At 41.9% G+C, this 13,154-nt stretch overlaps 1 long non-coding RNA gene across 1 annotated transcript in view; it reads left to right on the top strand.

Annotated features, from left to right (window-relative positions):
- Positions 1 to 7,779, top strand: part of LOC138752802 (uncharacterized) — a 39,979-nt gene extending 32,200 nt beyond the window's left edge. Inside the window, exon 4 of the long non-coding RNA XR_011350947.1 lies at positions 7,525 to 7,779. This is a non-coding gene — a long non-coding RNA (uncharacterized lncRNA). The remainder of the gene's footprint in view (positions 1 to 7,524) is intronic.
- The last annotated feature ends 5,375 nt before the right edge of the window (positions 7,780 to 13,154 follow it).

Raw genomic sequence — 13,154 nt, 5'->3', positions numbered from 1 at the left:
GGGTTAGCAGGTAGGGAGAAAATGTATAGCTGTTACATGGAAAAATTATGTACAATTGAGTTTGCAGAGATGGCATAATGAATTACAGTCGTGTTTGTATTTCAAATAAAATAACATAATTATGAAATAATTATTCTTTTTTTGTTGATATGTGGGGTTTGTGTTTAAAGTATATGTTTATAGAACTTAAGTAAATGTTGTAGAGTTGGCACACCAAACACAGAATATTTAATACCTTTTTCTAAGACGCCGAGGGGGTTTTATTTTTTAGTTTAGTAGAGGGGAGGGGTTGTAGTTTATAGGTTTTTTTGTGGTTTGTTTCTATGTATTTTTTCTATTTGTTTATTACATTGTATTTGGCAAATTATTAAATAAAATTTTCCAAAAAAAAAGGAAGACTGCAGAAAAAATGGGTGGAACATTGACAGGTGGAATTTAATGCAGACAGGTGTGAGTTGTTGCATTTTGGAAGGACAAACTAAGGTAGGAGATACACAGTAAATATTAGGGTAAGAGGAGTGTGGTAAAACTGAGGGATCTGGAAGTACTGATACAAAATTCTTTGAAAGTGGCATCACTGGTAGGTAGGGTTGTGAAGAGAGCATTTGGCATATAAATCAAAGTATTGAGTATAGGAGTTCGGATGCTATGGTAAACTTGTCTAAGATATTAATGAGGCCAAATTTGGAGAATTGTATTTAGTTTTGGTCACCTTGCCACAGGAAAGATATCAATAAGACTTAAAGTGTATAAAGAAGATTTAATAAAATGTTGCTGCAACTTCTGGAACTGAGTTACAGGGAAAGAAAAAAACAAATAAGGACTTTATTCCCTAGAGTGTAGAAGATTGAGGGGAGATTTGATAGATATAATCAAAATTGATTCCAATTTACCACAATGCCTTTAGAGCACCAACGATCAGGACCAGGGTTCGAATCCCACGCTGTCTATAAAGAGGTTTTACGTTCTCCCCATGTTTTACTCAGGGGCTTCGGTCTCCTCTGATCATCCAAAAAATATTGGGGTGTAGGTTAATTGGGTGTGAATTGAGGGCACGGTCTTGTGACCCAAAATAGTTATGAGGGATATAGATAGAATGAAGACAAGTAGGATTTTTGTGCTCTGGTGAGATATTTTGGGAGGGACTTGACTGAGTCCCTAAAACTGAGAGATTATATTTGAGCAACACTCAAAGAGCTGGAGAAACTCAGTGGGTCAAGCAGCATCCACTGAAAACAATAAATAGCCAACATTTCAGACCAAACCATTTCATGAAGAATTTCAAGAAGCCTGTTATCTTCTTCTTTACCTTAGGATTGTATTTCGAAAGGTTGTAGCCTTGAGCAGAAAACCTTGGCCTTCCTGTGTGTACTGGCACTGTCAGAACACAGAGGAAGTGGAGAAGATTTTTATAGATTTGAAGACAAGGGTTGGAGGCTGAGAGGCCTGAATGAATTAGCTTCAGGCTAAGATGAATCGAATCGAGGAAGGAAAGAGACATAGAATTTTCAAATTCCAACTAAATCAATGAAAAGTGCATTTCAAAAACTAAATTCACTTCCTAGAGTTTGACAGGGGAAAAAAAATTATGTTTAAAGATCAAACTGGCTAAATTAAGGCATCAGATGAAGCTGGAAGAGATCTGACATTCTGGAGATGCCAGAGTAGCATTCAGCTGCACAGATTTAAGGCTTTTCAACAACATAGGTTATAGTTCTGTTTTGTTGTTGGTCTCCCACGGTCAGCGGAGAGTCTTCAGTGGGCTCAACCCCTTTCTACTTTTTACCACTCATGCTGAACAGCTTGCTGAAGAGGTTCATCTTGCATTGGACTGTCATCTGAGACAGAGCCACTGCCATCATTCCCACAGACAATGAGATAACCAGCAGCTTTAGCCCTTTTGTCAAAGTGAAATGATGACTGCTGCATTTTGAAAGTGTGTGGCTCCTTGTTATTTGCTCATTGTTTGCATTTGTTTTTATTATACATTTTATTTCATGGCATGACTAACAATTAACAAAAAAAATAACATTATTAGAATGATTATTCCCAACACTGTGCAAGGCGATCTATGGAAGGCTGGGTGAGGCAGCACAGAATAAAGAACAATTTAGTAGAGGAACTGGCCCTTCAGCCCATATGGCTATGCCAAACATTATGACCATATGAAACTAAATCACTACAGCACTTGACAGATATTGTTCCATTCAATTCAAATTTGTGTCCTTCAAGCTTCTTGAATGCTGCAGTTGTATGTTTCCACCATTACTCCTGGCAGCCTGTTCCAAGAATTCACCACTTGCTGTAGAAAAAAATGAGTCTCACCCCCTTAAACTTTCTCTCCTCTTTAGAATGTGTCCTCTGGTGTGTGACCCCTTTCTCCCAGGTAAAGATTCTGACTGTCCATCGCCTGAGGCCTTGCATGACTTTATAAACTTGCCTCCTTTGCTTCAGAGAAAACAACCCAAGTTTGTCCAACCTCTTCCCATAGTCTGTAATCCAGAGTCAAGATAGCTTAGTGGAGGGGTAAAGATTTACAGTAACTTCTGCTAAGAAGATCAATAGAATTTCCCCAGCAAGATTCAGAGAGTGGAGGATATCCATATTTCAATTATATTGCATAACATTAATTGTAGTCACCTGAAGCAATATGGCCCTAAGTTTTATTGACAGGAAAATCTATTAATAACAAGAGTAAATCAATGGACTCAATGGATTCAATGGACAGGAATGGCTACTTTCAATAATCCAGATAAAATTAAGACATTTGGACAAGTAAGGATTCATTAAAGAAGCTCAGTGTAACTTTGTTGGCATCAAATTGTCTAATTCTTTTTTGAAAAAGTCAGTATTGATTATGAGGGAGAATTAAGGAAGGTTAAAGTTCAATTTTATTTATTGGTTATCCTTCAGTTCAAAGAAGACACTAAAATTGCACAACAGAAACCTGTTTTAAGTGGAACACCGCTGCACAGGGGTGTGGTGGTACACCACCGGCCTACTGCAGGGGGCAACCTCTGTACCTGCAGGAGTGTAAGGGGACAGGACAAGACCTGGCTGACTGTCAATCAGTCGACCTGAATGGATCAAGCCCCACCAGGTCGGGAGTCAATCACCCTCCGGGACATAAGCCTGCGCTGGCCTCCTGAGGCCTCACTCAGAGTTGCTGCAGCCACAGCCAGTCTGGCTCTGTGGAAGTCTTTGTGGATTAAAGTCTGTTGTACAGTCTTTATCTTTGTGTGTGTCTGATTCTGGCTAACAGTGCACCACAAGAGGTGATCCCACTCTCTTGGCAGAAGAGACCTTGATCCAGTGGCACAGACAAACGTTACGGCTGAAGACCTCTCGCTGAATTGGATGACCTGGACAACAAGAGTCTTGTCATGCTCTTAGTGATCCACAGAGCCTGCTGGACCTGCCTTCTTGACTGTTGGACCATTAATTGGTCTCTTCCGCTCAATCTGCCAGGGCCAGACTTCACACGCTGTGATAAACACATCCACTACCTCACTGAGGCTTGAAGACCCATCGGCTACCCTCACCTGATTTAGATCATCTGCCGAGACGGTATAAAGGGTGTGGCCGTTCTACAGCTACTTAGAGCCACAGGTGAGAGCTGAACACCAGGTGGGGACCAAAGGTGGACGAACTGCCTGAAAAGAACACAACAGGTCCACCCTCCAGAGATGCTACCCCTCTCTAGACACCCCATAAAGTACAACCCAACAATACAGTGTACTCTGGTCATCGGTACAACATACTGCAAGCACATATATAGCCATTACACACACACAGGCAATGATATATATGCATGGTACTTCTGCTTACATACCAATATTAAAATAAATGAATATTATTAACAACTTATTATTGTTAAATAAATAGTTGAGTCACAGAGAGTTTGTATGAGCAGTTCATCAATCATTCAGCGGACTCACTGCCCATGTCAGTTATAAGATATAGTAGCTATTAATACAAATGAGAAACAAACTTCTATTTCAAAGGTAACCAGTTTTAAAATTAAAAGGACAGCTGCATTGAATAAATGTGGCGCTGGTTATCAACACACGGCAGAAACCACTTAAGAAATATACTTGTATGCATTGTCCAAGTTTACAGAAATCAAGCTATGTTACTTGGCCTACATTGAAACCCAAGGATGAGTTCCAGGAAGGATCCAGACTGGCTCGTTTTCCTAGTAATGTCAAACATAGTTATAATCAAACTTGCTTGTTTTTTCTGTTCTGAGGAGACATTAGACCATTGGTGGCCAAATTTCTTTGGCTGTCGGCCACATATAGAAAAATATAAGGAGTCATGGGGCCAAACAATATTGACCCCAGTCATTTTCAACCACCTTCACTTCCTTTGACAGGCCATTTAAAGCCTGTGAAGAGCTGATGGCAGTCAGACTGGGCAGTTGGACCCTGTGGGGAAGCACTGACGCTTTGCTCCCCGCTCTCCGTGCGACTGAACAAGTGGCAGTATTGCCGTTGCAGCAGTACCGCCATTCTTTCCTTACGGGCGACTTCAAAATAGGCAATGAGCTGCAGTTGGCCAACGGCTACAGTTTGGCCACTCCTGTTTTAGAGTTACTTTGTCCCAAAACAAGTGTCTAATGGTCTTGTAAGTTAATATGTGTATCCATTGTTAACATGTAATCCGATGGAACCATGGTATTTAATTATTGAAATTAAAAAAACATTCCACTTTGAATGAAGAAAGGTTCTTCTGAGAGATTCTTCTGGGAGATTAATGCACTTTGAATGAAGAAAGGTTCTTCTGAGAGATTTTTCTGGGAGATTTTTCCACCATGTCTTCTCTGTGTGACTGCTTATGCCAAGTAAAGAGCTGTTGTGTCTGCAGCAGCTCATTTCTCCATTGTTCATTCAAAATCACTGATGAAAATGTGATTGATGTGGAAAATGTTGACATATGAAAGGCATTTCATGAAGCACAACATTGAAGGCTTGCATTAAGACTGAAAACTATGAAATAAAAGGGTTTGCAGAGGCAAGGACAGAAAATTGGCTGACAGGGAACAAGAGTTGTGAACTTCGTTTTATTCAGCTGCACCTCTATAATTCCTAATATGTAATCCTGAATTGATCATGATCTTATTGTGTTATTTTAAGGAATAGATAAAGAAACTGTTCCAACTGTTGAAGGAGTGAAAGACGAAAGTCCGTAGATGCCGAGATTGTAGTGAAAACACACAGAAATGCTCGAAGAACTCAGCCAGTCTCACAGAGTCCCCAGGAGATAAAGATATGTTACAAAGGATTTGGGGCTGAGTCCCTCCTTAAGGTATAAGCAAAAAGCTGGCAGGCATCTTAATTAAAGACTAGAGACTATGGAGGAAGAATGGGAGGGATAGGAGCTCAGAACTAACTGCCAAAAAGATGTTAATTTGATATGATTTTGGATCTGTGAAAAGAGAAAGGGGGAAAAGAGAGAGAGAGATGGAGCTAGAGCTAGAGCTAGAGGAGAACGATGATGAACGGCGGGGATGGGGGTTTATCAGAAACTGGTGACGTTGATGTTGGAGTTTGGAGAGTGCCCAAACAGAAAATGAAGCATTGTTCCTCCAATTTGCATGAGATCATGGGCAGACATGTCAGCAAGGGAACAGGATTGGAATTTGAAATGGGTGGCCACTGTGAGATCCACATTATTGTGGCGGACGGAGCTGTGGTGCTCAATGAAGTGATCTTCCAAAGTATGCCCAGTCTATCCAATGTTGAAGGAGACAAGAACTAGAATAAAATGTGGAGAGATAAGAAACTACAGATGCAAGAATCTGAGCCAAAAAAATATCAATGACTGGAGGAGATCAAATGGCCAGGAAGCATTTGTGGATGGAAATGCAAAGTTGACATTTTGGTTCGAGGACTGTCACCTAGACTGAATTGAGTGGACAACAATGGTTAATATAAAGAGGAGATGGAGGGGGGTAGGTCTGGTGCACTGAGGTAGCAGCCAGCAAGCACAAAACTCAAAAGATTGCACAACAGGCTTTATTCAGATAAAAGTCTGAACACCAGTTCATGCTTTGGTGGCTCCCATGTGACTGGCTCAGGAGGGGCCAGCTCAGGTCTATATTCGGGTTAGCTGATTGACAGCTAGCCAGGTGGAGTTAGCCCTTAGGTGGTTTTCCTGCTAGTACAGAGATTGGCCCCTGCAGTAGGCTACATTCACCCCCTTCTTAAAATTGTCCTGGGGAGGATGAGCAACCGGTGCCGGGTGATATTTACAAATTATTTAAAAGTTTAGACAGTCCAGTGGCCGTCAGAGTCTCTGTGACCGTCACAGGGTTGGCTCCCAATAAATCACTGATAATCACAACTCCCAATTGTGACAAGAGGGTTAAACAAACACCACCCACCACTCACAGGCACAGCATCCACTAAACTAAATGAGGGTTAAACAGACAGTAATCTCCAGGTTGTTCTCATTTGATTTCTATGTGTTAGTTTTTAACCTTGTTTAGTGGTAGAGGATTTGAATTATAAGGGCTTTTTCTTATATTTTGAATTGTAAATTACAATATATAACTGTACTGTTCAATTTTGAATAATATAAACATTTTAAAAAATTAAAAAGAAAAATAGTACCCATCACCCACAGGCACAACAATCACCCCCAACCCCCAACCCTGTACTGCCACACATCTTACAAATGACTCACCAGTGTTGCATAGAGCTCCCAACCTGGTTCATTTTCAAGGGAAAAGAAAGTGAGCTGCTTTATGTGGTGGACTTTATGCAGCAGGCCGGCTGGAGGGGCCAGCTCAGGTATGCCCAAAATAGGGAAGGTGATTAAGGGAGTCAGTACCAATGTGCTTATACATTTAAAGAAGCCAATGGGAAGGTGTGAGCCTACCTGTGGGCGGACTAACTTTGATTGATATGCGGAAAAGTATTTTGACCTGTCTGGTCAGATGACCCTCCAGGAGCAAGCACATGTATCATCCTTTGTTTTGAGCCATTTCCTGTCCAACCTGTTGGATAATCCCCAGATAAGGACTAACAACTATTGTTACAATGCCAGTGACCTGGATTTGAATCTGGTGCTGTCTATGAGGAGTTTGTATGTTTTAATCATGACTTACATTGGTTTCATCTCCAGTTGCTCCAGTTCTGTCCCACCCTCTAAAATTAATTTGGGTGTAATTGGATGGCATGCAATTAAATTTGCTTATACCATGGTATATAGTTAAACATTTAAAATGTAAGATTGCTTAAATTTAAAGCTATTGAAAGTGTGTGGCAGAGGGAATTGCCCTGGAAATGGCTGCATTTTCATAATGAGAAGCTTATTCCTAAATAGGAGGCTGACTGCACTAAAGTGCATGATTTCCCAATTCTCAATTTTATCTTGTATCTCAGAATGTTGCTTTTGAATGAAAGTTGAATAAAAAGCTTTGACAAGAATATAAGTAGCATCTGTTGAATAAAAGAGCAGAGATGTTAGCAAATACACTATCATGAATGGAATTGGTCTAAAAGCTAACATGCATTCCAGGAATGAAGCCAATAACGGAAAGAGACAGTGGACCAAGGCTTGGAATGAAGACAACACTCAAAAGCAAAGGAAGTTAATGACCGGACTGTTAAGGACAAGACATGGTTGATGAAAAGACAGGATGATAATACTCCTCAGCTATGTTGCCTGTCACATTAACCTGCTCCATTTTGGTCAAGATGCTCCAGAGTGAAAATAATGCACCTGCCAAATCAAAATTCTGCGAAATTAAAGGCTCGCCAGGGGCGAGTATACTTTGTGAGGAGTTTCAGGAGATTTTGTCACTAAAGACTCTCGAAAATTTCTACAGGTGTACCGTAGAGAATATTCTGGCAGGTTGCATCACTGTCTGGTAGGCGTTCTCTTAAGAAAGTAGCTTCTATCCCCAAAGGTCCCCGCCACCAAGACCATGCCTTCTTCACTCTACTGCCATCCCGAAAAAAAGTACGGGAGTCTGAAGATGAGCACTCTGTGGCACAAGGATAGCTTCTTCCCCACTGCTATTAGATACCAGAATGATCAATGAACCGCAGACTCTGCCTTACTTTGACTTTTCATGCATTCTTTTTATTTATTTTGTGAAGTGATTTATAGATGCTGTGACATTTTCAAGACAGTTAATGAAGAATCTGAAAAGTCATTTTGTTTTACTCTTTATCTAGATCACACATGTCAAACTCTGGTCCGTGGGCCAAATTTGGCCCGCGATATAATTATATTTGGCCCGCAAGATCATTTAAAAAATGTATTAGAGGTGGCCCGCTGGCTGCCGCGCCAGTATAGCGCATGCACAGTAATACTACAAATCCCAGAATGCATTGGCGTCAGGCCACTAATCGCCCCCACCTCCTCTGTTTACGTTGCAGGGTCTCACCATGGACTCTGGTTTTGGGGCCTGGCCGGTGTCAGGGGAAGCCAAGGCCGCTTCCCAGCGCCCGGAACCGGAGGCCTCGGGCCTGACCTTGCCAGGACCGTTGCCCACTCCCCCTCCCTGCCGCAAGCCGACCCGCGACTCATGGTGATGGGGCCGCTGATCCCCTGAGATGCCGCCCTGCAGCGAGAGCTGATGCCCCCGCACTGTCGTGTCCCCCCGCCCGCCCCCCCACCGCAGCGCGGCCTGGCCGGTGTCAGGGGAAGCCAAAGCCGCTTCCCAGCGCCCGGAACCGGAGGCCTCGGGCCTGACCTCGCCAGGACCGTTGCCCACTCCCCCTTCCTGCCGCAGGCCGACCCGCGACTCATGGTGATGGGGCAGCTGATCCGTCGAGATGCCGCCCTGCAGCGAGAGCCGATGCCCCCGCACTGTTGTTGTCCAACCCGATCGCCCGCAAACCCCGCCCTCCCGCACACAGGCCTGAGTAAGTATTATGAACTTTAATCTCAGGATAAAACGATCTTCCAATAGTTTCATGTCACAGTGATAAATATATTCCTGGTTAAAAATGGTCCTGCACCTGGATACAAGCTCATTAGGCAAAGGAGGAAAAACCCAACACCCAACCCCAACCAACCAATTTTTCCCTGCAACCGCTGCAACCGTGTCTGCCTGTCCCGCATCGGACTTGTCAGCCACAAACGAGCCTGCAGCTGACGTGGACATTTACCCCCTCCATAAATCTTCGTCCGCAAAGCCAAGCCAAAGAAAAGAAGAGGCATAAAACTTGAAATGTGTGTAAATCAAAGGATATCTGTACCAATGGAAAAAGGGCATGGCAAATAACCCTGCTAGAGTTCATGCCCACAATCAATCACCCATTTGATTGTTTCAGGAATCATGTTATTCTCCCACATTCTCAATAGCCCTCAGATTTTACTATTCGACAGCACACTAGCAACATTTGACAAATCCTCTATAGAGAAATATTATTTATTGAATATTTTATTTCTCATTTGTTAATGCTTCTGGAAAGAGTTTATCCAAAACTATTATTAAACATTTATTTTAATAAGAAAAAGTTTAACATTACATATGTTGAAAGAAGAGAAAGCATGCAGATGTTGTTGAAAATTTTCAATAAATATTTAGTTCGGCCCTCAACTTAGTCCAAGGTTTTAATTTTGGCCCTCCGTGAATTTGAGTTTGACACCCCTGATCTAGATAATGAACAATCAACCCTCTCATTAATGAATGATGGTGGCTTCTCTTGTTTAACATTGTACCCTGACACAATACCTTGCACACCTATGTTTATTCTTGCACTACCACTTGTACTCTGCTGGAGAGCCCACTAAATAACAACTTTCACTGTACTTGCTACATGAATCAATAAAAACTTCATCGATTCATTTACTCAATCCGTGATCAGTGATTGTTGCTGAAGCTTCAATCCAGCAGGAGTTCAGCAGGTGTATTCTGGTGCAGGTAGAGCTCTGGATATATGCCTCAAAACAGAAAGTTTACAGCAAAGGATGAAGTAAAAGAATTGAACACAAACAACGGGGTGGAGGGGGGGTAGCAATAAAGTCAGGAATTAACTCAAGGGCAAGATGCAAGTGCAAAAAAGCAATCAAAATAGAGACTTATCATGAAGTTGATGATATCAAATAGTGTGCTAAATACATGTACAGTACAACTCCTGTTATCCGGAATTCAACCAACCAGCCAAAAAAACTGCAGAAATTAAATAGGTAAAAAATATGAAAGTTTAAAATTGCCATGCCTCACCATTAGTTCGCCAATCCATACTACATGCAATCTCAAGCAACTTGAAAATTCACTTAACCGGTATCTACTAATCCACAAAGGTGCTGGATACCAGAGTTTTGCGATATAATTGTATTTGTTTTAGTATTAATTTGACATAAGATATTTGTACAACATGACTTAAATAAACTGTGTGTTTTGGCAAGCAAAATGGAGACTGAGGAGATTAATATTTTAATTCAACTCGAGGGATATTAAGCAACACTTACTGTAGACAACAAAATTTAGGAAGTTAATTTATGTTGGATTAAATTTATAGTTAATATTAAATATATTACATATGGTTTAGAAATCATTTGTTGATATAGTGGGTTTCACGGTTGGCACTAGGCGATCGGGCCTGGGGTTTGAATCACATACTCTCTGTAAGGAGTTTGTACATTCTCCCTACGTTTGTGTGGGTTTTCCCCAGGGCTCTGAGTTCCTCCCACCATTTGAAACTTGTAGGCCAATTGGGTGTAAATTGTGTGACACAGACTCATGAGCCGAAAGGGAATGTTACCGTGCTGTATGTCTAAATTTTTAAAAATTAAATAAAACTTCACAGCAGATTTTTCATCTCTGTTCGACTAGACATGGTGTACAGTTTGAGAATGACAATTGACATTAAAATATGTTCTATTCTTGGCATTTACAAATCTGACTGATCATAGCTGCAGCAAAACCAGAGAAACCCACAGTCACAATGTTCTTGAGAGAAATGATCTTGTAAAGCGTAAGGAGATTCAGTGAGATGCATTGCACAATGGTAAATAATTATATGTGAGGTTTCTCGCAATCTCTTGAAAATCTTGAGATGCAGTGTGACCAATTACACTAGAAAACAAAGATTTTGCTTCCTGGACACTTTTGGGTGTATTTTATGGGATTTTGGGCTGCTGTTCATGAAAATCATCTGAAAATTTTCCCATTTTTAGGTATAACCCATTTTTGTGATTTCCTGTCATATTTTTAACATGCTTCAAGCATACAAACCATGAGGTGCAGCATGTCATTGAGTATTCATTTCCTACATTTGCACTCAATCAATAACATGGTCAAAGTTTCACTAGGATGTTGCGACCATGGAAAAGCACTATTAGGGCAACTGGAATCCATCAATGCTGGCCGACTATTGTTGGACACTAATATGAGAGGCATCAGATGCTGAGTACAAATGAAGATCAGCAGAAGAACATTTTCAGATCAGTTGCAACTAATGCAATGTCTCAGCATCATTCTGCAATTAAACATGCTAAATTTAATAAATGCTTCTCCAACTTCCTATGTGGTACAACAAATCTGAACTTACCTTTTGTGTTCAGCTTGTCTATGTCCTTATGAAGAACATTTGTTGTTCAGTGCCATCCAGCAGATGACAAGGTAGTCCTAGTTATTACAAGAGCCAAGCTGTCTAAGGCCATCAGGGAAGCAAAGCACATGCCTAGTGCATTCATAGTCATTTCCTGGAATCTAAGGACATGTGACACATGGGAAGGGCATACAAAATGCCACTGACCATAAGACTACACCATCTGCCTGTGCTGGTGTTGCCTCCCTCCCAAATGCATTTAACAACTTCTATGCGCATTCAGAGGTGAAAAACGACATGGCAGCGAAGAAGTCCACCTCCCATCCAAATGATCAGGTGCTGTGCCTTTCAGTGGCTGATATAAAGAGAAAGTTAGGCAAGGTCAATCCACAGAAAGCTGCTGGAACGGATAACATTTCTGGCAGTGTGTGGTGGGACAAAGTAGTTCCGGAGGTGATCTCACTACACTGTACTGGCTGACACACCTCTGACTTTGTAACTCCTCCCCATAAGATTCCCAGTAAAGGCTAATTATCCTAGTCTTCCCCCTACATAACAGCCTTGGATCTGGGCCAGCAGCAGGTAAAGACTTGCCTGACATTTCAGGTTATTAAAGCCTTTCATCACTTGCTTCGAGTCTGCTTGTGGTTATTAAGTGCAGCTCAGCTAGCGGATGCTCTCACCAACATCTTAAACATCTTCCTGAGAGGCACCAGGGTCACAACATGCTTTAATATCACCACCATTGTCCCGGTGTGAAGAAATCATCCATGTCCTGCCTCAATGACTACCACCCTGTTGCACTCATATCCATCATCATGAAGTGCTTGGAGAGGCTCGTCAGGGGGAACATCAAGCTCCTGTTGCCCACATCACTGGACCCCTCCTGCTACAGATCCAAATATTCTATGAATGATGCCATCAGCACTGCCCTCCATGTAGCCTTCACCTACCTGGAAAATAAGGATTTGACTGCTGTTTATCGATTTCAGTTTGGCATTCAATACAATCTTACCTCAGTACCTGATAGGGAAGTTGAGCATGCCGGATTTAAACACCTCCCTCTGCAATTGGATTCTTGACTTCATGTTGGGGAGACTTTAAGCAGTTCGGATCAGTAACAGCACTTCCAAACCATCACACTGAGCACGGGAGCCCCCGAGGGCAGCGTGTTTAGTCCACTGCTGTTCACTCTGCTAACCCACAACTGTTCAGCTAAACACAGCTCAAAATACATCATCAAGTTTGCTGACAACATGACTATGGTGGGCCTTATCGGTAAGACTGAGGAGTTAGTATACAGAGATGAGGTACAGTTGCTAATGGACCAGTGCAGAGACAATAACCTGAATATGAACATTGAAAAAAAAGAGATGGTTGTTGACTTCAGGAGGGTCGGGTGGACTATGCTCCGCTGACTATTGATGGCTTCACCTTTGAGGTCGGCAAGAGTATCAAGTTCCTTGAAGTGCACTTGGCGAAGAATCTCGCCTGGTCTCTTAACACCAGCTCCATAGCCAAGAAAGTCCAGCAGTCCCTTTACTTCCTGTGAAGGCTGAGGAAAGTTCATCTCCCACCCTCCATCCTCACTACATTCTACGGAGGATGTATTGAGAGCATCCTGTGCAACTGAATCTC

This window comes from Narcine bancroftii, chromosome 2 (assembly GCF_036971445.1).
Source record: "Narcine bancroftii isolate sNarBan1 chromosome 2, sNarBan1.hap1, whole genome shotgun sequence".
NCBI lineage: Eukaryota > Metazoa > Chordata > Chondrichthyes > Torpediniformes > Narcinidae > Narcine > Narcine bancroftii.
The sequence above is the reverse complement of the archived record's forward strand: the minus strand, read 5'-3'. Positions and strand labels throughout refer to the sequence as shown.